This window comes from Euphorbia lathyris, chromosome 2, assembly GCF_963576675.1.
Source record: "Euphorbia lathyris chromosome 2, ddEupLath1.1, whole genome shotgun sequence".
Taxonomy (NCBI): Eukaryota; Viridiplantae; Streptophyta; class Magnoliopsida; order Malpighiales; family Euphorbiaceae; genus Euphorbia; species Euphorbia lathyris.
The window spans coordinates 28803373-28827147 of NC_088911.1; the positions used below are offsets into that span (position 1 = coordinate 28803373).

Consider the following 23775-nt stretch of genomic DNA (forward strand, 5'->3'; position numbering starts at 1 on the left):
AATGCTTTCTCTTATGTATAATATGTAAAGTTTATATGAGATTGAAGTTTATATGATTGAGAATTGAAAGCATGTCTATAACTGATATTGTGTGAGATATCATGTGATCCTAATGAGGGGGATTACACATGGCCTCTATATCATTATACTTTTTGGCATGCCTTGGGAACACGCGTACTTCACCAGTTGTCCATCCGTTTTGTTTTATGGGCTTCTGAATTTGTTGAGGCCTCTAGATGGTATCTGGACTTCTTGGCTTATTAAGCCCATTCAATTTTCTTGCACTTAAGTTCATTAAAACACTTAACAGACTTGTTAGTAAATAATAAATTGATTTAAACGTAAGATTTCATTTTTAAACTAATTTGGGGTTCTTATTTAAATTATTTTTGTCAGAATAAAAAAACTTTTGGAAAATTGTATTTCAACAGCCCCTACAGTGATGTTTTACACATAATGGTAACCCAAGCTATAGACTGGAGATCCCAAGAAATATGTTCAATGGGTAATAATAAGTTCTGATGTAATACGAGTTAGATCATGCATTTGAAGTATGAATTTCCTGAAGCGATATTAGGTTGAGATAATAAAAACTCTTAATGAGATATATACTCCATTTTGGACTGAAGTACATATTTACATTAGTACTTCTCATTGACTCATCTATATGAATATGAAAGTGGGGCTGCTTCCTATGAGTTTAAAATAAAACTCTAGAGCATTCATTATACTGGGATAGATGTGCATGACCATAAATGCACATACTACTTGAACTAAACTCTGAAAAGGTTTTGGCGTGGTATAATGTCAGATATAGAGTTTACGACTACGAGTCACTCTAATATAATCTAAATTATACTCATTATGCAAAGGTTCAAATTGTAAGATACTTTTGTCTATGTTTGACCTTATGTCACTACTCAGTTAAAATAATTTTTATCTTCCTCAACAAATATTTTGATTTGATTCACTTGAATCAGTCTATCCTATTCCCCACTTCTCTGTTTTCACTCTCACCTTTTGCTCAACTAGACCAGTAAACACAACAACTTTTTTTTTCTTATATATATATATAGTTTCATTATTTTCGTTTTCCATACGCTGAAAAAAATTTATTCTGCTTCCTTTAAAAATCGAAATCAAACTGAGCAATTATTTGCATGTATTCTCACCGAGTTCATAATGTGCAATACGAATTTATATTTTTTCTGGGTGAGCTGTTTACCTTGGAGGCGTCCGGATTATACGATTGCTTGCACTTTCTGAAGGCGGTTCCACGAACGTCTTAAAGAGAGCGATCTCATCCACGACTCATCTCATTACTGTGTTCGGTAAAAAAAAAAATTTCTGTAATATATTATTAATCTCTCCACATTTTCTGATATTTTAAAAAATAAAATAAAATCAATTACACCCAATTGAGTCATAATAGGAATGATCCTAACTAGAGGAATAAATATAATCCTTTATTAAAAAATAAATTTTAATCATAACTACGTTGAAAAATATATTTAAAAAGAGCAGTGTTTAATCCTATGGATTCAAAAGGATAGTTGACAACAACGACTTGGATAGAAAGAGAATATATTCTCTACATTGTGCTTCTCTTCTCTGGTACAACCCCATTTCCTTTTTTATTCTATGGTTCCAAATTCGAATCATTATTTAATTTTCCAACTGAAGTCAATGTTTTCCATTTCTCTAATTTCTTATGATTGATATTGTACATGTTTGTTTGACTTCAAAAATTAAAATAAAGAAGAAGAATTACATGTTTTTTTTTAAATTATTAATTGATGGAAAAATACATGTTTTGGAGGAGGAATAAATAAATAAATATTCGAGTTCTGGGTAGACTCAGTATTAGTTTATTAATGTCTCGAACGGAGTCTTTCCAAAGTTGATCTTTGATTGAGCTTTGGCTGATCACGCATTTATCGAGTTTTAAGGACCATTCCATCAGTCCTGACATAGAGTAGACAACCCGAGCAAGTTCATGGGCTACACTATTCGTAGACAACTAACGAAATTGACACCAACGTTATTTAAAGAACTTAACAGAGATTTGCACTCTTCTAATATAAAATTATAAGCAGACCTAAAAGGTCATTCCCTAAGATGATTAACTACCGTAGCAAAATCTGATTCAATCTCACATATTCCAAACTTTTATATTTTAACCAACTCAGTGTTTCCCTTGTACACATTGTTTCTCCATCTCTGATTTGATAGTCGCCTAGGAGAAGCTTAGAAAACGCACCACAGAACTGGTCTTCATATTGCGAAGCAGAACCTATGCCCCTAACAAACCAGAACTCGGAATTAGAGAAGCATCAACATTTAACTTGTGAACCTGGAGAGGAGGTCTGCACCATCTATGTACTAATGAATTTTGTGTCAGACCATTTATGCCGTGATGCAAGACTTGTGCATCCTGTCATTCCTTTAAACTTAGACAAGCCATTTGGAAAACTACTATTAGAGACATCTTAACATTGTTCCAAATGTAATTGTTTCTACCTATCCAAATATCCCAGATGATCATGACCCACACACAAATAGAGTCAACAGATAGTGTATTAAAAATAAAGCTCACATACTCTTTGAATAAATGACGTCTCCAGTTTATAATTCTTTTGAGTTACGGTTAAGGACTAATTATCATTTTTTCTATAGTTATTTATTATTTTGAATTAAAATTTAATGAAATATATATAATAATTAAAAACAATCAAATATGTTAGTGTATTTTCGAGTCTGAGTTTAAGAGAACTCGGACTCAACTTGATAATGTGTTTGAGCTAATATCTTACATAAATTGAGTTTTGATCGAGCTTTAAACGAACCGAGTTAGAATAGTTTGTGAATTCTCATCCATCCTTGATTTACACCCTTGTTACCACAAAGAAATTGATTTGTACACAGCAACAGAATTTTTCACTGGGACCATTTACAATTTTAACTCGGCACAAATCTTGAGTATGAACTGAAAAGATTTTTTGACAGTTTGGGTTCATTGATATGCGTCACTTTATTCACTTGTCTTTTCCTACCCATTTGCTTTTACCCATTTTTCACCTCCAGTAATTATTTATTTATAAAACACTCAAATGACCAAAAGAAAAAAACAAAATTGCCCGATCCCTTTTATTATTTCTTCTATCCATTTTCTTATTTTTTTTGGTAAGATATCCGTTTTCTTATTTAAATTATAATTTTGGAATAAGGTCTTTACGTACTTTAATATTTTTAAAGAAATTTAGATATATTTATAAAGTAAAAAATAGTAATAATTTGATTTAGTAGTGACTAAATCAAATTTTGACTATTTGAAATGTAATAAATGAACCCTAATTTATATGAGTTGGATTTAATTTTTTTTTTTACTCAAAAGCAAAACGTTATCGTTTGATTGGGTTAAGGAAAAAACACAATTTATATATATGAAAATGCAAACAACATCTCATAAATAATAAAAGTAAGTGGTCAGTTGAAAATAAATCGAGGTTTCATTTTCTTTATTTATAGATTCAAATAAAAAATCCGATTCATAAATTATGTTTTATGAGTAGAAATTGCCTCGCATCAATAAATAGGATCAAAATTGTTGTAGATTGTAGGGCTGGGCGCGGATCCCGGAGATACTGGACCGGATCGAATATCCGAGGAAAAAACTTCGGAATTGGACCGGACCGTTGACTTTTTTTGGAGAACCGAACTAGATTGGACCGTTGACTTTTCGTCAAAAAACTGGACCGAAATTTATCCAGGACCGGACCGATAACCGGATTGGATTGGATTGGATTGGACCGAACTGAAATAACCGAAAGTTTAGCAATAATAAATTTATATTTCATACATTAACTTTATATAAGGAGAAATATTATATAATATATAGTTATATATTTTGTAAGGTTTGGTAAACTAATTACAATAATATAAATTTATAATTTATTAATAAGGTATAACATTATTATATAGTCGTATAAATTATCCCGATTAATTCCCGTTTATAAAATGAAATAAAAAATATTTACCTAGAACACCTAACCAAATGGAACATTGTTAATCGCCTTAACCATCTGAACCAATTCTATTTCTTGTTAACCATTTAATTTAATTAAGTAACAAATATTAGAAGTTTTAAATATTAAAATTTTTAAACATTTTATAAAATAGAATCACGTGCTTCTTTTACCCATTCTCTCTGCTTCGATTTTTTTTTCTAGGGTTCTATCTCCTCCACTGCACTCCATCGCCGCTACCACCTCGCACACCGCTGCTACCACCTCGCACGCTGCCACCTCCACCTTGCATAGCGCCACCTCCACCTTTTACCGATCTAAACTCTGGTAAGTTTTCTAAACTCTGAACTTTTATATTTCAATTTCTAAACTCTGTGTTGTGTACATTGTGTAGATTTGAAGTTTTATATGTTCTGTGTTATATTTGAAGTTTTATATGTTAGGGTATTAGATATAGTTCTTAATTAATTCACAGAAGCTTCCTCTCATGGAAAATCAATTAGGAAAATTTTATTCACCTGGTTTTTCAGCCATGGAAAATTTTCTAGACAGCCACTCACACCTTTCCCATCTCATCACCTCTTGTTCAATCGGGTATTATAGGGTCTTATAGTTGAAAAAGTTTTGCTTAATCTGCCAAGGGAGGACAACATCAATCTGTGACTGAGATACCGACATTGATGAATTGAACCTATAGAAATGCAGTTATCATTGCCTACCCCATCTGCCCTTAATCAGATAACCAAGAATCAAAGAAATTTGATCATCCAAATCTTCTGTGAATAATTAGAAAGTGGACAACTTCTCTGTTAAAAGCAGATTGTTGATCACTTGTTAAGAATTCATAATTGTCAATGACATCTTGTTCTTCAAGTGATTGTGAAATATCACTGAAGAAAAGAATAGAGATTACAATAAATATCATGAAAATCCTCAATTGGACATCTAAGGTTTTTTTAACCGAATCAAATTCACTTTGGTAAGCATATTTTTTTTCTTTTACTTTTTGCTAGTGTGTTGATTAATTTTATTGAAGTGAAAACTAATTAATTTAACATTTGTTGATTCACTAATATTGTAAATTTTATATGTTTAGGTTGATATTTGGCTTTTACTACATTTGCTTTGGAAAATAAGGAATTTGTTGTGTTAAGAAGATTCAATTATAAATTGGGATGATGATTAGAGAGATCTTGCTAATAAAGTGTTGTCTTTTTTGAATTAAAGGTTATTTGTTTTTATGGATTTGTTATTTTGTAACTTTGATTTTGTGGGTTTTTTTAGCCTTGTTGTCTACCGTGACTTTTAATACTTTGATTTTGTGGGGTTTTTTTTTAGCCTTGTTGTTTACTGTAACTTTTAATAAATGTTGTTTACTTTCTAAAAAAATATCATTATTTCAAGTAATGTAAGATAATAAAATTTTATATTTTATTATCTTGTAAATTAAATTTTTAATTTATTTTTTAGGACTTAAACTATTAGATATTTATCCGAATCACTGAAAAATTATATTGGATTGGACCGGAACCGAATCTCCGAATCCCCGAACTGGACTAGACTGAAATTTTGGGGCAATTCAATTCTGGAGATTTATTATTTCAATCCAATCCTGGAGATTTTCTTTTATTAATCTCCGAATTTCAATCCAATACTGGAGATTCATGAATCCCCGACTTGGACCGAACTGTGCCCAGCCCATTGTATCATTTTAATCCATTCTATGGTAGTCACTATTTTAAAATTTTGATTAATTTTGATGCTAGTTGAATCAATTTTCTCAACTAAATAATATTGTCCTCTTTATCTTTTGTTTTCTTTATTTATTTGTATAAGAGTTACTTTATTTTTAGGGTTTTAGGTGACAGAGAGGTAGGAAATAGGAATAGCTAACATTATAGCCTGTCAAAATTCAACTCCACGAAGAAGAGTACCACAAAACTTAAATTGCAATTTTTTTTTTTTTTTATTGCAATCGAAAGTTGTATAATCACTAGTTTAAATTAATCGTACATATATTAAAAGGTAAATTTCAAATAAAATCCTTTTGGAGTTGAATTTTTTGAATTAATGCTATTAAAACCATCTTTAACGACCTGAAAATAAAAATTTTCAAGAATTAAAGTTGTTCAATATTCCTATTTGTTATGGAACTACATTTTCGATTTTCGAAAATCATCTTTTTTGAAACTTTCTCTCTCTAAACATTAACTTTCTCTCTGTACCATACATCATCTAAATAGTCTCCAAATAAAAAAGTTGAAGAATTAAAGTTGCTTATACTATTAGTAGTTCTTAAAATATGTTATTTTTGAAGTCGTCAAGGGTAATTTTAATAGTATCAATCGAAAAAGTCTTTATTTTGCTAAAGTTGAAAACCTCAATCATCGTTTTGACAAAAAGTAAACCACAGTCATTTATCTGAAAATTAGTGAAACCACATGAGTTTTTTTTAAAATTTACCCTATATTAAATGCATGCCCAAGGGGTTTTATTTTACTGTAGTTAATTTATAGTAATCTGTTGGTATATATTAATCGTTGGCGAAGAATGTGGGCCAAGCACACTTAACCTAACCCAAACACTTTGAGGAGCCGGTTTAGGAAGCGCAAATCAGCTATAAATTCATGGAGCAAACCTGACCCAATCAAACAGCTCTATATAAAGACCTGCAATCCCTAATAAGAAGGTCTGTCTACTTTTTCTCTCTCACTACTTAAGACGTTCTCTATCTAGAATTATTATTGACTTGTGCGTCAAAATGTTTTCGAGGACCGTTCCCCGCACACGTGAAGTCAAATCTTTAAAGTGTCATCACAGGTTCTCACATCTCCATTATTTGGTGTGATGAGCGTGGAGAGCAAGTGACAATTCGTATATGCAGAAAGCCCTTCCCAAAATGGCCGACCAACAAACTCAAACCCCCATTAAGGAGATGGTGGTTGTCACTGTCGGAACTTCAGAGCCTAAGAGCCCACCTTGAACCTCATAGGAATGCTGTTGAACCTCACCCCTTTACAAGAAATGGAAAGGACATAAAGCTGGAAGTTACAAAATAAATTTGACAATTCCATAGAGAAATTGTAATTAAGCAATAGCAAATTGGAAACTTGAATGAATTATGAACTTGGAAACAATAACGAACTTAATAATTTAAGCATTCTAGCAGAATCATTGGAATCTTGGATACAAACTTGGATTGGTAAATTGGTAAATGTGAATCGAAATATGAGGAAACTTGGTATGTATGTGAGAAAACTTAAACACTAGAGGAAGAAGAATGTTCGAGGGAAGGGAAGCAAAGTATAAGAACAGAAGAGAGCTCGTTTTGATTTTTTGGATTTTGTTGTGATGTTGTGTTGTGCGTTTTAAATGAAACGTCAAGCCCGTCGAAAGCAGAACATTCCACTACTCCAAACCAAACAAATAGAGATTCAACTCCTTACCACTCGTACCAACCCTTATTAGAAAATATGTGGGTTATTAATTATGAAAGAGTAAACTATCATTTAATTAATAATTATGAAAGAGTAAACTATCATTTAATTAATAATTATATAAGTAAGTTATTAAAGGATAATTATATAAGTTAAAACTATGTAGTTTGATAAAATTAAAAATATGGATACTAAGTAGGGTTGATTTGAGTGGTTTAAGGACTTCAAATCGCTTAATTTAAATTTCGAATTCAAGTTCTAACATATATATACGTAGAAAATTTTAATTAAAAGATGATCCACCGCGGCTTGATCGAACCAAGCCTCCGCAATTTCAGAATCTCCCTATGTGGGAAGGCAATTAGCCCAAAAGGAACCTTATATGATAGCTCAAACAAATAGGTTATTATTATTCCAATTGTTATGTGAACAGATCCAATTGGACAAGGTCCATAAATTTCCACAAAGGATAGTCTAAACTGTACGACTCAAGTCCATCATCATATTCTTTATTAATTGCATTACGGCCCAAAACAATTTTTTCTTAATTAGGATTCTCAGTTTAATTAATTATAAAATCAATTATTGAAATTAGATACTAAATTTTAAAATTTGGGATAAGGCGTAAAAATATTGTAAATTGGATCAATTTTATTCCTAACTATAATTATACTCTACCTAGTCACGAATCTCGTTATTTTCATTTGAGATGTGCGTTATGCAGGACCGGCTGGGCTTCTAGGCAACCTAGGCAACCTAGGCGATTGCCTAGGCCGCCCTAAAAATTAAGGCCCCATATATATTATTATAGTAATATATAGGTTAGTTTGATTAATTGGTAAAAAAGAGAGCTGAGGTAAATTTGCTACATATATACGATTTTAAGTTAAAAAACAATTGTCAGTTTCAATTAATGTGGAGATTGGAAAGTACAAAATATTGCGATATTTTATTATTTTGGAAGGATAAAACCCCACTCAATTGACTAAATGCTAGTAAGTAGATCATAATCTCCTCTTTTTGTGTTTGATCACAGACTTGGAAAAGAAAACATATTCAATTGTTATCAGTTTTCTAACGTTAAAAAAAATTGAAAAGATAAGGTGTTTATATGCATCTGTCCTTATAAATTGAGTTCTTTACAATTAAATTTCTCTACTACAAGTTCTTCTTTATATTCACTTACAATTGTGCTCAACTACAATTATTCTAATCTGGTTCTCTATAGTTACATTTGCAGAAAGAAGTTTTTCAAAATTAAAGTTAATTAAAAATTATTTACATTCTACTATGTCACAGGAAAGATTAAATGGATATAAATATATATATATTTTTAGATGAATATTAAATTTGTAATTTCATGTATATAAATATATATATATTTTAAAGTTGTAAGGTATTCCTCCGCCACAAGAGAGGATGATATTATACTTAAATACATCTATTTATTTTTATAGTTTTGCTTGTATATAAGGGTCCATATTTTATATTTCGCCTAGGGCCTCAAGTAGTCCCGAGCCGGCCCTGGCGTTATGTTCTCATTAATCATGAATGGATCAAAGGCATGTAGATTTTTTTATAAAAAGTTATTTAAAAAAAAATCGTGTATACATGATTTTTTTATCTGGTGCAAAACATGAGATAATATTTTTTGAACTTTTTTAATTTTTTCCCTCTCATATACACATATCTTTGATATGTTACTGATTAGTGATAATATGACACAAAATGGAGTTGGGATAACAAGTTTGATGACTCTATGAGAGTGTTTGGTTGCTTATTTTCATACTCATGTTTATATTTTCACAAAAATGAGAGTTTTAATTGTTTAGTTAGTGATATCCTGTTTGCCTGAAAAGTAACATTTTCCAAAAGCAATCTATGCTTTTTGAAAATCAGTTTTTTCTAACAGCAAACAATAAGTAAAATAAACGGGTCATATGTTTCATTAATGACTAACAGTCATTAATAATGATATTAGCCAACTGTGTTTACCATCGCCGAGAGCCCCAAACAAGACAAACGAAGCTATTCTCTTATTTTTTCTTTAATTAACCTTAACTCAAAAGGATCTCATTTTACATTGTTTTGCGTCACGGTTTGTTAATTCTTTCTCATTTGTTTGTATAGAAGAGCGATGATTAATGATTAATTTCAGTCGCTTTTCCACACACTTAGACCATCTCCAAGGGCTCTCTATTTTTATAGAGCCCTTAGAAAATCTAGCTCCAATGGAGCTGGATTTGCTTGCGGCAAAGATGCCGCAAGCAAAGATAATAATATATATTTTTTTAAATCCTTTTATTTTGCTATTGTTAAATTCAATTTTATTTTATTTATTAATCTTAGTCCATTAAATGTTTTGTTTAGTTTTATGTAGTATTTATTTTATATAATATTTGTTTTAAATATTTTTTTTATTTTAAATATTAATTTCATGTATATTTATTTGTTGTACATGTATATTTATTATTTAGGTATTATTTTTTAGACGTATTCATGTTATTTAATTTCTAATTGTAGTGTTTTTTAGACGTATGTTTTAATTTTTTTAATGTATTTCTTTGTTCGTGTTAAATCTTATATTTTTTCAAATTTTATAAAATTATATTTCAAATTAATAATAATAATAATTAATTGAATTATTAATTATTGATTTTAATAATTATCATTTAATTATTTAGTTTAAAATAAAAATATTAAATTATAAAACATGATAAAAATTAATAAATGGATATATTTTGATTAATAATATAAAGAATATAAATATTACGTTTATTTAAAAAAAATTGTTATGTGAAAAATGAATATAATAATAATAAAAGTTTTAAAGAGTGGGTAAAATAGAGTATATGGTTGGAGAACTTTCACTGTAGCAACTCTATATTTAAAAATAGAGTAGAGAAAAATGAAGATAGAGTAGGGTAAATAGAGAACACGGTTGGAGATGACCTTAGTCGCATATAAAAGAAAAAGTTAATTAGGATTGAACTTCCATTGTTGTAGTTTAAATGCAGCTTGAAATTGTACTCTCAATTTGACTTGTAGGGATTTGATAGGTTCTTTTTCAAACTTATTGGAAAAAATAAGTTTTATGTCTACACATTTATGAAAGAAATTTAAAGTCTTCCGTGAAAATGGAAACACCGATCTTGAAAATTTATTGTTTTATTTGCTTGAAAACTTATATCAGAATTTTTTTTTGTTTATTTTGTAAATTTGCGGCCAAAAATTTCATTAATGTTCATGTTAAAAATAGTTTGCCATCCAATTTTTTTCTGCACAATAGAACCTTCCGTACTTGAAACTTACGTACATTATAATTTCCATCTAAATTAAACTAAATATGATTGATTTCTATATACTAAAGAGTAAATGTCATAAAATAATAGATCAATGAACAAATACAAACATGTTTATAAGTTAACCATCAAATAATTGTCGGAGATTAATATAAGATATATGATTGGGCCTTAACTATAAGCTCGAGCTTTTAGTTCAATCGGTTCCATGACATGGTATCAGAGCCTCGAGGACCAAACGGTCGAGGGTTCGAGTCCCGGCAACCTCATTATTGTGTGGAATTAAAAACACATGGCGGGATGGGCCTGTGTTGTGCACGCTGCAAGCCCAAGGGGCATTTGCGTGTGGGGGTGTGTCGGAGATTAATATAAGATATATGATTGGGCCTTAACTATAAGCTCGAGCTTTTAGTTCAATCGGTTCCATGACAATAATACATTAAACTTTTTTCCTTTGGGAATTATTTTCAATCCGGGATTGAATTCTTTATTGTGAGCTTGAGAGACCGGGTCATCATTCTTGCAATATTATCTTGATCGTGAACAAGTATTTTGGTAAGGTACTTGTGAATCGCCAAACACTCAGGTTCCAATTTAATTATTCGAAGGTGTAAGGTCAGATCTCCTTTCATTGTCTTTAATTCTTTGGGATTGGTTTGTTATCACCAATTTATGTTTGTTATTTGATTCTATTAATTCCTTAAGATAGATCGGGAAAACTTGTTGATTTGGTTATTATCTCTTTTTCATAACCAATATCACATCAATTGGTATCAGAGCTTTGGCTCTTAAGGAATTTGTTGTTTTTGTTTTGTTTGTCGAAATTAAAAAAAAAAAAAAAAATTACCCCAATCTAGAGTCTTTAATTATTGATCGAGTTCCTCATATCTTTGCATCTAGTTATTTAGGTTCTTAGTTGTAGCGAACTGATTATTTTTGGATTCTATTCTTACTAGCCCAACCCATTTATGTGTGTGAATTTCTTCAATTTTTTTTTGCATGCTAAATCATTAGTGCAAGTTTAATTTGTTAATCAATTCCAATCTAGTTTAAAAAAAAAAGGGAAAAAAAAAAAGAAAAAAAAAAGGAAAAAAAAAAAAAAAATCGGCTCATTGTTTGTACTAAAGTTACAAGTTTTCTAGAATTTGCATGCTAAACACACATTCTTAAAATTTCTTTCAAACATTTGTCTCTTCTTCGAAAATCGTCTTTTATTCTATTCTTAGTGTGCTAAACTTTGGTTATCGTTACAATATTAGTCTTCTTTGCTTCTAGTTTCTGCTCTACTTTATTTTGTCATTCTTTTGCTTCATTGGCATTTATATTACCCGAGATAATCCTTGTGATCTATCAAGATAATATAAAAGAGTGATTGAACCGGTTGTGAGGTACTTCTTTTACTTTCTTTTTCTTCTTTTCTTGCTTTAGACTAGATTTCACTTTTCTTTCATTCTTTATATATTTTGTCATGTCTAACGAACCTAAAAAGGACAACGTTAACGATGTTGATTCTAAAGAATGGCAACAAGCTATTGTAGGTGAGATGAAGAGGTTAGGGGCTATTGTGGCTGATTTGGTTTCAAACCAAAAGAAATCAAGCCAAAAGAAAGGAGGACGCGGGAGATTGAATTTTGATGATGAACTATCCGAGTCTGAAGAGGAGGAGCAGTTTGGATACCGAAAAAGGGGTAACGATCGAAAAGATAGTAATCTTAATGCTATCAAACTTAAAATGCCTACTTTTCGAGGAGCTAGTGACCCAGAGGCGTATCTTGATTGGGTACGAAAGGTTGAAACAATCTTTGACATACATGAGTATTCCGAGGAGAAGAAGGTGAAACTTGTAGTATCCGAACTAACTGAATATGCGGCTGTTTGGTGGGACCAATTAAAGCGCACAAGAAAAAGAGATGGTGATGAACCCATAAGAACATGGGGTGAATTGAAGAAGGTCATGAAAAAGAGATTTGTGCCGGCTCACTATTATAAGGAGTTGTTGAAAGAACTCCAATCCATGTCTCAAGGTAACCAATCTGTTGAAGATTATCACAAACAATTGGAGATGGCACTAATCCGAGCTGATATACAAGAAGATGAGGAAGCTACCATGGTTAGATTTCTCATGGGAATGAAGAGGGAGATTCGCAACCCTCTTGAGCTACAAACTTATTTCCACATGGACGAGATGCTCCATAAAGCGATAAAAATTGAGAGACAACTTCAAGAGGTTGAGAAAGGGAGATCAAAGTTCAAAGGCACTACTTCCACTCCATGGAAGTCAGATCCAAGAGGTAATTTCAAAACTAAATCTGAATTTAGCTCTAAAAGTGACCAAACGCCTCAGGTTGATTCAAAAGCATTTGGGAAGTTGCAAATTGGTGGAACTACTCCAAAATACAAAACTACTGAAAAGGGCCTTAACTATAAGCTCGAGCTTTTAGTTCAATCGGTTCCATGACAATAATACATTAAACTTTTTTCCTTTTTTTAGTACAAGGAAATAAACACATAAAAGATTGGAAATAATATACAAAACAATCAAAATAATATGGAGCAATTTTAAATCATTGAGCTAGTTGTTCACTCGTTTGAAGTGCCTACCAATTAACAAACGAAGATTAATCTGGATGTAGATATAGCTTAAAGAATCTGCCACCGCTGTGGTGCATACCTTCCAAAATTACCTCGTCTAAAAAAATAAATAAATGATAATTAGTGTTAAAAAGGAAATTTATACATATCATAATAAAAATAAAATGAAATATCTCATCCATAAAATATATATATATATATATATATGTAACGTTATACACTTATAAGTAGAAGTATTTTCTTCATGAAAAGTGTGTTTAATGGCCTAACTTCCAATTTCTAAAAAAAGAAGTTTCACGTTTTCATAGTCAAAGTCAAACTAAAAGTCAACACACACATAGTAGTAGTCTTCCTTTTAGGGTTAGATTAACATCACCACAATGAAGACCTGGAAAAACATGTGATAATATAAAACATGACACCTGCACAAAACTTTTTTTAAAAAAAAAAAATCACAAAATCTCTTAATGCATGTAATTATTGTTAAGCTGAGAAAATAGTGTCCGGAACTTTTGTGTTGAATATATACTGTGTTAAATCCATGAATATAGTGACGAGGATTCAGACGAGATGCTTAGCGATCAAGGGAAGATAAGACTTCAAAACCCTTCATCTTATTCCTCCTTAATGATAAATAAAAAGTAATGACATATGTTTTACTGTGGGATGTGGATGATGCAACAACTATTTGATGATCCGGCTTTCCATGTGAAAACAAAAGTTATGTGATGACTTAAAGATAAGCTCAAATTGAGTGTTTTAAATTTGGGGTTTTTCTAGAAAAAATGATTATGCTATTGAGAAATATTGATCAACTAAGTCCAATGTGAAATAAGTTCGTTGTAGCGACCTGATAGTAAGGGTAAAAGATCTATGCAAGAAACGAGAAGCAATAAAGAATAGCAATGAAACAAGATTGAATTGGATATCATATCAAAAATGGGAAAAGCGTGACTTATGAGTTATTAATAAAACATGTTTTCAATATATGAATATGTGTTTCTAAGCCGTACAACTCAAAGAATGAGACTTGATTCAAGGCAGATATTGTCGGGCTTACTCCTATATTGCTAATTTATAGAGGAGTAATGACCAATTTTGACGCTAATATTTTTAGTGAAGTGCATGTTTGACCCTAACGTATATAATTGTTCAAATTTAACTCTAATGTTGCCAAACAAGATCATTTTAGCTATATGTAATACAAAATTTGAAAATGTTGGTTTAACTGTTATTTAACTCTCAAATAAAATATTATAAATGTCGTTATGTCTAAGATATTTAATGTGTTACTAACACAGTTACAAAAAAAACCTATTAAAATGCTAACAATTAAGTTTGCCACATATAAATTAACCACAATTTTTTCTTTAGGTAACGTAGTACTAAAGTTAATCTTACTTGGAAACCTTAGGATTAAATTTACACTATTTCATATATTAAAGCTAAATTTACACTTCCTAAAAAATGTTAGAATCAAATTTGATCCTTATACCATTTATAAAAGTGTTATGTTGGGATTGGCAAAAATTTGAGGCTTTATAAAATTTGACTTAGTATCTAAAACCTTATTTGTATACCCACTCGGGTCCAAAATAGGATAAAACAAGTGTTAAAAATCTCATGTAGAAGATTTATCACTTGTAAGAAAAGTTTACAAGGTGTCCCATATCCTTAGGGTGTATCTCAATGGGTACCCGCTTTTATGGAAGGAATATGATCTACATGATGCTTATTTACCGTTAACCAAAGCACACACGTCACCCGTATCGACCTGGTTAGGTTGGACACTTATATTTTTTTTTCCGACAATGGAAACAAAAGATGATTTTCTACTTTACCACAAAACGGGTTGCACTTGTTCTAACTTATGAAAAACTCGTTCTTTCGAAAACTGCCTCCGAGGGTGAGAAGCATGCTGCTGATAAATGGATAAAGGCTGATTTTCTCTCTAGAAATTACATATTGAATGGTCTAGCAAATGATTTATATGATTGCCATAATGCTGAAATAATTATGCTAAGGACATTTGGGATGCGTTGCAGAAGAAATATGACACAAAAGAGGCTAGAATGAATAAGTATGTTGTTAGCCGCTACATCAAAATCTAATGGACTGGTGATAAACTTGTGGAGGCACAACCCTATGAACTCCAAAAAAAAATTCTCACAAGAATATCTCGGAAGGCACTATGCCATTTTCCCTTTCACATGACACAAGATACATGACAAAGATTTGTTTTCGTATCGTCTGATTATTTTTCGTGACAGTATATTAAAATTCCGTCATCTGAAAGCGTAAGTTTAAATCAGCTCAATTCAAATGTGGCCTTCCGATGACACAAGTCTGTCATCTATAAAAAGCGCGCGTTTAAGTCAAAATTTTACTTAATCATTAGATGATAGTAGTTATAAATAACTGTCATTGTTTGTGGAAAACAAAAAAAGCGGCAATGAGATTTTCACTTACGCGGCCAACGAAAACTTATCGCGCTCAATCTGTTTGACTGAAATTTCAGCTCATATATAAATCCCTCTCTCATTCCAAATCCCTAACTAGGTTTTGTGCAGCTCGTCTTCATCTCTCCCACCCCTCTCTTTGCTATTTCCGACCGGTTGATTTCTCACTGGGTCGAAACAAGGTAATGGTAAGCCATATTTACTTCATTCCTAGATGTATTAGAGTTTCATTGTTCCTTACTATTCCTTTTCCTCATCCGATTTACTCTTGTGTATGTTGATTTCAACAGTTGGAAATGATATCTATTATATCGTTGAAAAGGTTAGATCTCTGGTCTTTATCTTTTTTAACCTAGGGCAATATATACTTCATGATGCTGACATAGGTAAATATTGCTCTTTTTATTTGCAGGGATAGTACGTAAGAGTGCTGAAGTGTATGGGACGGTTGATGGAAGAGATGGTTGCATGCCTACAACATATGGGAAGATTTCTTTAACTTGTTGAGTACACATATTGTTATGTTGGTTGCATGTATGATGTGGTTGTATGCCATAGTCAGACATAAGTATGTGATAAAGGGTTGTGTATAGGAATTGTCATGAACTGAATTCGTTTGTATATACAATAGTCAGACATAAGTATGTGATAAACAATGGTTGTGTATGCGTATTGCTATGAAGCTTATGGTGTTGGGGTTTAGTGTCCTATAGACAATTGTTCTAGGATACGGACTTAATGTAAATGAAGTGTTCTTTATATCATTTGTTTTAATGAGATATATGTTTTATAACTGTATAAAGGCAATCCCTTTTACGAACTAAATAAAGTCTAATAAAAGGAAATCCGTAAGTTTGTTTAAAGTGATCATAAAGTGTTCATACAAGCATGAAGTGAGACTAAACTTTATGATAAACTAATAAACTTAAAACCACCCCAAGTCAAGTGATATGCCCAGGATTGACACATTACTGTTGAGACTTGCATGTAACAATGTCTTCTGTCCGACAGAAAGCTGATCTCACAAGCTTCATATATACAGATATCTGGACAGTTATGTGGATCCAATGAAAGGGAGTTCATTAGGATTGGGGATCCGATTTGAGATAACAGGATGGGTAGATTCATCATTGTCACCTGTTCATCTCATTGGTATTAATAGGTATAACTAATCCTCAGACTCAAAAGAATGTTAATTGGTCATTCTGAATTACTGAATGTGAGACTTTGATCCTGTTGTAACACGATCCTTAACAGAGATGACTCTGGGGTGTGAACAGCAAAGGATGGGTGTCACGGGAGGTAATTTCAGGATAGTTATACATTGGATTGAGCATTTATCACTCCCGATAAATGGGAGATACATCCAAGGATCGCTTGTGGAAGACTCGTCTCTAAATCCTTACAAGGTGATAGCTTAAGACTTGAAATACAGATTTCACTTAACCTATCTATTTGAGTTGACTCAGCCTGTACAAGTAAAACGAATGTCTCGCTATATGTGACTTGACATCATCCATAGTCATACGATTCAGTTCAAGGATGTAGTTGATAAAGGATCGAATTATACTGTAACTAATACGGAAAGGTTAACGACAGAATCAACCTGTCTTCTTATGGCTCTGGGGGAATGATTACGGACTTGCTAATCACATAATCTGTGCATCATTCCGTTATGCAAAGATTAAATATAATTCTTTGAAAATTAATTTAATAGTTACATACGGCCAGAAGTAATAGGAACCTAATGGGTCACACATGAGACTTGGAACCTAAAAGAGAGATAGATGTTAATTAATTGATGGAAGCCCAATTGAGCCCAATAAGGCCCATGAACCATAAGGGGGGGGGGGGTCGACATTCATGTATAATACATGAATGATTAATTTGATTTTAATCAATCCTAATTAGATTAGGATTATGAATTAAATTAATTAAAAGATAAATAAGTTATGAGTTTTAATTAGATTATAATACTCCTATTATTATCCAATAAGGTTATTATTATTATCCTTAATATATTAGATATATAATGAGATAATAATTAGGAATTCTATTCCGAATTGAATTCCTATTCAGTAACCTAATTCTATCTAACTAGGGATTAGATACAAGAGATTATAAATACCTCCATATATAGGAATTTCGGCCAACACACAAAAGGCTAACCCTAAGTGATTTTCGAAATCCATCCCTAAGAGCAAGAGAGAGAATTTCGACCCCCAGTTTGAGGACGAGATTTTCCACGACTTCCTTCCGATCAATTGATTTCAACTATTTCTTTTATCCTTGATCTTGTGTTGATTAATTAGAGGCAATCTATTTTGGTTGCTACTCAACGGTTGATTCTAACTTAATCTTCCTGTGTTTTATTTTGTGCTTGGGAACTCGGAGAAGAGTTGTTGGCACTTCATTAACAACGGTAGATTGATCATCAAAAGGTAATTCTTCTTATCCCTCTTTATATGAAATAACGATTAACGGATCCTAGGGTTAATGGAAATAGGTTAAATTTTTTATATTTCCGCTGCTATACCTTAGCCTAATTTCCAACATATGGTTGATGTTCTGTTTAGGGATCTAGAACTGACTATGAGTATGTTTATGAACATGCTTAGTGCTACTTGTATATAACTTGAGTATAGTGAAGCATAGTCATATGGTCATCTAAATCTCTATCACTATGTATCGTGTCACTTGGCTTGGTATGCTTATGGAAAAACATTCAACATAGTGCTGTTTATATGTATTGCTATGAAGCTTATGGTTGATGTTCTGTTTAGGGAGCTATAGAACTGACTCTGAATATGTGTATGAACATGCTTAATGCTACTTATATATAACTTAATCAGTGAAGTATGGTGATATAGTCAACTGTTGCTATCCATGTCACTTGAACATGCATATATAGCATGTTCTGTGTCACTTGGGTAGAGTGAAGCACAGTCATATGGTCATCTAAATCTCCATCATTATGTATCGTGTCACTTGGCTTGGTATGCTTATGGAAAAGCATTCAACATGGTGATGAAGTTATATGGTTCTAACACCACAAGTTTATGACTAAGCTTGTGGTGTGTGAACCATACACTTCATCATCGTGCTCACTTTTCATGGAATGTACAATCCAAGTGGCATGTACATATATAGTAAAAGAGATTCGAGTTTATGGTTGATGTTCTGTTTAGGAAACTAGAACTGTTTGGAGTATGTTGCGGTTTGGTTGAGTATTGTGATTGACCATACTCTTATGATATGTATGTTCATTGAGTGAAATGATGTTCATGCCTACAACATATGGGTTGTGTATAGGAATTTCCATGTACTGAATTCGTTTGTATACAATAGTCAGACATGAGTATGTGATAAACAATGGTTGTGTATGTGTATTGCTATGAAGCTTGCATGTATGAAGCATAGTCACCAAGTGAAGCATAGTCGTATGGTCAACTAAATCTCCATCACTATGTATCGTGTCACTTGGCTTGGTATGCTTATGGAAAAGTATTTAACATGGTGATGAAGTTATATGATTCTAACAACACAAGTTTATGACTAAGCTTGTGGTGATAGTATCATACACTTCATCAGCATACTCACTTTATCATGAACTGTACAATCCAAGTGGCAGGTACATAGTAAAGGAGCTTTCAAGTATCATACCCTTCATCACCGTGCTCACTTTATCATTATATCGTGTCTACTTTATCTATAGCATGTTTTGTATCCCTTGTATATATTGTGATTGGCCATACTCTTATGCTATAAATGTTCATTGAGTGAAATAATGAAGTATATGGGACAACTGATGGAAGAGATGGTTTCATCCCTACAACATATGGGAATACTCTTATGCTATGAATGTTCATTGAGTGAAATAATATTCATGCCTACAACACATGAGTTGTGTATAGGAATTGCCATGTATTGAATTCGTTTGTATACAATAGTCTGACCTGAGTATGTGATAAACAATGGTTGTATATGTGTATTGCTATGAAGCTTGCATGTATGAAGCTTATGGTTGATGTTCTGTTTAGGGAGCTAGAACTGACTATGAGTATGTGTATGAACATGTTGTTATATGTCTCACTTGAATATACATATAACATGTTCTGTGTCAGTGAATTATAGTGATGGATTTATGATGCTATCAGCACAAGTTTTATATCAATTTAGGAATAGAAATGTATACACGAATAAGTTGTCTACTTGTTATATAGCATGTTCTGTGTCACTTGAATATACATATGTCTACTTGAATAAGTTGTCTACTTTGTATTACAAAAAAAGGATAGCGTGCAAGGAGGCATGATGATGTGACGTGCGAATAACATACAAGGGGGTGTGATGCGCGAATAGCAGCAAATGAGATTTGGATGCTAAACAAACACTAGAGCTGGATGGAGTGGAATACTAGAAGGGCATGGAGCCAACATTGAAGATTAGATTGATTACCAAGTAGATTTGTAATCAGTAATCATTCTGTTCTTCAAGATTGGCTCTATGCCTATCCAGTAGTCCACACCATCCAACTCAGTGTTTGTTTAGCATCCAAATCTCATTGCTATTCGCACATCACACCCCCGCTTGTACGCTATTCGCACGTCACATCATCATGCCCTCCTTGCTTGATATTCGCACATCATCATGCCCCTGCATGCTCTTCAGTCCATCTCCTGGCAGTTGCTACATAACCTGCCCTGTTGCTGATGTATCGCCCAGCAATTCGCTCTCGGCCAGGAAATGGCCCCTTAATGAAGGGCTCTATCAACATTCCATAAATATGACACAACAGCTAGAAAATGCATAGATAAATTAGACCCCGAACATGAATAGATAAATTAGACCCCAAACATAGACAAATGCATAGATTTATAGCATCATCTTACCGTGGCAATAGGATATGAAGGGCGATCAAGTAGCTGGGGCATAAATACATGCCCTAAAGGACCGATATTAGGATGATAAATTTTGGTCCTGAATATGAGCTGCGAATAATAGTAATGTCATGAGTGTATATGCATATATATGATGTGTTAATAAGTTCATGTTCTTACAAATGGAGGTGTGGAGGGGAAATCGACAGGGAAGTCCATATGGACTATGAATACACTTCCTTCACAAGGGGTGTTTGGAGGGGCATTCATCATGACAGTCCATTGTCGACGGTCAAGACCTGTATATATATTGAGAAGCCACATGGGTACCTCATACCTGAGTAGGGAAATCTGCGACTCAACACGACGATGGAGGTCCCTTATACCCATGATCGATATAACTAGAGTAAGTATAGTGTTGGGTTGTGGACTCTTGAGAATTGGTAAAAGCTTCATATTTATACTGTGGGTGGGTAAGTGAAAGGTCTAGGAAGGGGAAAGGGTAAATGAGAGTTATTAGGTCTCTATGTATACGGTACGTAATTAATGAGCATCATTTGGTTTTGCAGATATCAAGACTTGGGGATTCTAGGCCTAATAATAACTTAGATATGCAGATCAAGTTGGATTTTGCTTTCAACACCATGCCTTTTGAAAGATTGACAGATTTGGAGATGTATTGCTTATTGTTTTTACCTTATATTAATTACATTCAGAAATTTATCTAGTTCCAATGTAAACAGATTATGAGCATTAGTCTCTAATAAATTTAAATTCATTGATATACAAAAATTCTTGTTCATTTGATTATGTTTCATCACCAGATTCATTCAAAGAAGGCAAAGAGTGACATTTACGTCTAAAAAAATATCATCTAAACAACAATACAAAGACATTAAAATAAACGAAGCTGTCATCTGAAAATAAATCCATCACTACTAGAAAATCGTCAAACAGTGACAGAAAATTCCGTCACAAATCGTCTATTTCCGTCACTAAATCATCTTATTGACGGAATTTGTGACGTAATGAAACCGTGGTTATATCGGTCGACGCAGATTTCGCTTACGTTTGTTGTGATGGATAATTGTGACGGACTGGTTACAGAATTCCGTCACTCCAGGGAGACGAAATTCGAGACGAAAATAACCGTCAGGATTCCCTTACGTATTTATTGACGTTTTTCCGTCACACCGTTCTGAACGAAATACTGATACGAAACTAAACGACACAATATTATTCCGTTAGAAACAAAACTCCTGACACAATATTATTCCGTTAGAAACAAAACTCCTGACACAATATCTGTCTAAAATACCAAATTCCATTGAATGAGAATATGCCACAAATTCGATTTGCTAACGAAATTCTAACTCAATATAATGTTTTTATTTTTTTAATACTAAATAATGCATTTAAATGAACATTCTTATACTAAATAATACTAAAGATGAATATAATTTAAACTAAAATATATTAATATAAATTAAAAAATATAAGATCATAATTACAACTAATTTACAAATGAATATGTAAAGCATGCCAGAAACAAAAACATAAGATCATAATTACAGGAACTTGAGGTCGTCATCTTCTAGCACTTTGCTTGCCCAAAAACAAGAAAGAACATATTCCTACTGATAAATTTACAAATGAATATGTAAAGCATGCCAGACTAAGCATGCAAAATCAGATTTTTTATTTAGCATCCTTGAGCAACGACTCCCTTGGCCAACAAATAACTTAATAAGGGGACATGAAGCTAAAATTCACATGTGAATTATACCTTAAGGGATAATCTGAGAATTTTGAAAATTGTTTCAACTTTTCTTACTCCAACTTACGGTAAGAAGGGCACCCAACTCTGCTCTCTTGCTATTGCTCTTCTCGCTTCTGCAACAAGTGGCAAATGGTTCCCCTCCTTCCCCTTACATACCTTAACTCTGAGCTATCTAGCCGAATCGATCCGATTCAGTCCCATCGCAGTATGGTGGAGATTTTGGAGAGAAACCTGCGGTAAGCCACTCTTCCTTATTTTGCTGCCTAGTTTCAAGTTTCTTAGATCTACCTCGCTTCATTCCCTGTCGGAATGGTGACTGGAAGCACAGCAATAACGCCAGATTCCTACAGCGATCTGTGGGATGGCCTTCATTCTGATGAAATTCGTTTTTTTTAGAAATCCCATGTTTCAAATCAATAAGGAAAGTTATACCGGTGACCAAACAAGGAAAAATCCAATATAGACTTAGATGAAGTGAAGCACCATCGATATTTTCCAATGAAAATCATTTGAAAAGAACAACAGACATACAAAAAGAAAATGTAGCACATGAATTCCAAAGTTCATTCACCAGTTGAACTACAACGACCAGACAATATCTTACTGCAATTAACTATAAAATTGTTAATAGAGAGATTGGAAGAAGAGAGTAACCTATGAATTCACTCTATTAGAGTGAGATCGGAAAAAGAGAGAGGTATCGCTGGAAAGAAAATGGCGGTAATTGTTCCTTGAACGCAATGTTAAGTTGCTTTAGATCTGAGACTCAACCAAATCAACAAATCTGAGAATTAATCACCACATATATATAAGTAAATTACAGAAAGGAAGAGATAAAAAGAAATTATAGAAAATGAAAAAGGAGTGTGCATACAGAACTCACATGGCGTCTACCAGCATGAAAACCCACCACGGCGGCGTCTAGGGTTCGGCTGAGAGAATAGAGAAAACGAGGAAGAAAGAGAAACATGGAGAAGACACAAATGAGAAAGCGAAAAAGGTATTCTGTATATCCATCTCCTTCCTCTAAGCGACATCGTTTCCATGATGTGTTGGGAAGGATCAAATGACGGTTGTACCCCTCCTTTGTGAATTAGATTGGAATAATTGGGGGATAAATAGGTAAAAGCTCGGATTAAAATTAAATTGGGAAACGAAGAGTGCATTGTTCCATGGGTTGTACATATATGTAATGGATTGATAGATGTTAAAAAATAAGAATTATTACATTTATTTTATAGAATCCTAATATATATATATATATAATATTTTAGATAAATAAAATTATAAATTATTTTTT

At 32.5% G+C, this 23775-nt stretch overlaps 1 long non-coding RNA gene across 3 annotated transcripts; it reads right to left on the reverse strand.

The window, feature by feature from the left end:
- Positions 1–22155: 22155 nt before the first annotated feature.
- On the reverse strand, positions 22156–23456 carry LOC136220262 (uncharacterized). Of its 3 annotated transcripts, none has more exons than XR_010684441.1 (3): positions 23359–23456; positions 23130–23259; positions 22156–22848 (listed from the first exon to the last, which is right to left on the reverse strand). It is a non-coding gene; the product is annotated as an uncharacterized lncRNA (long non-coding RNA). The 3 variants fall into 3 exon arrangements; XR_010684442.1 differs by having other exon boundaries at positions 23130–23234; positions 23359–23450; XR_010684443.1 differs by having other exon boundaries at positions 23350–23450.
- Between the last annotated feature and the right edge of the window lie 319 nt (positions 23457–23775).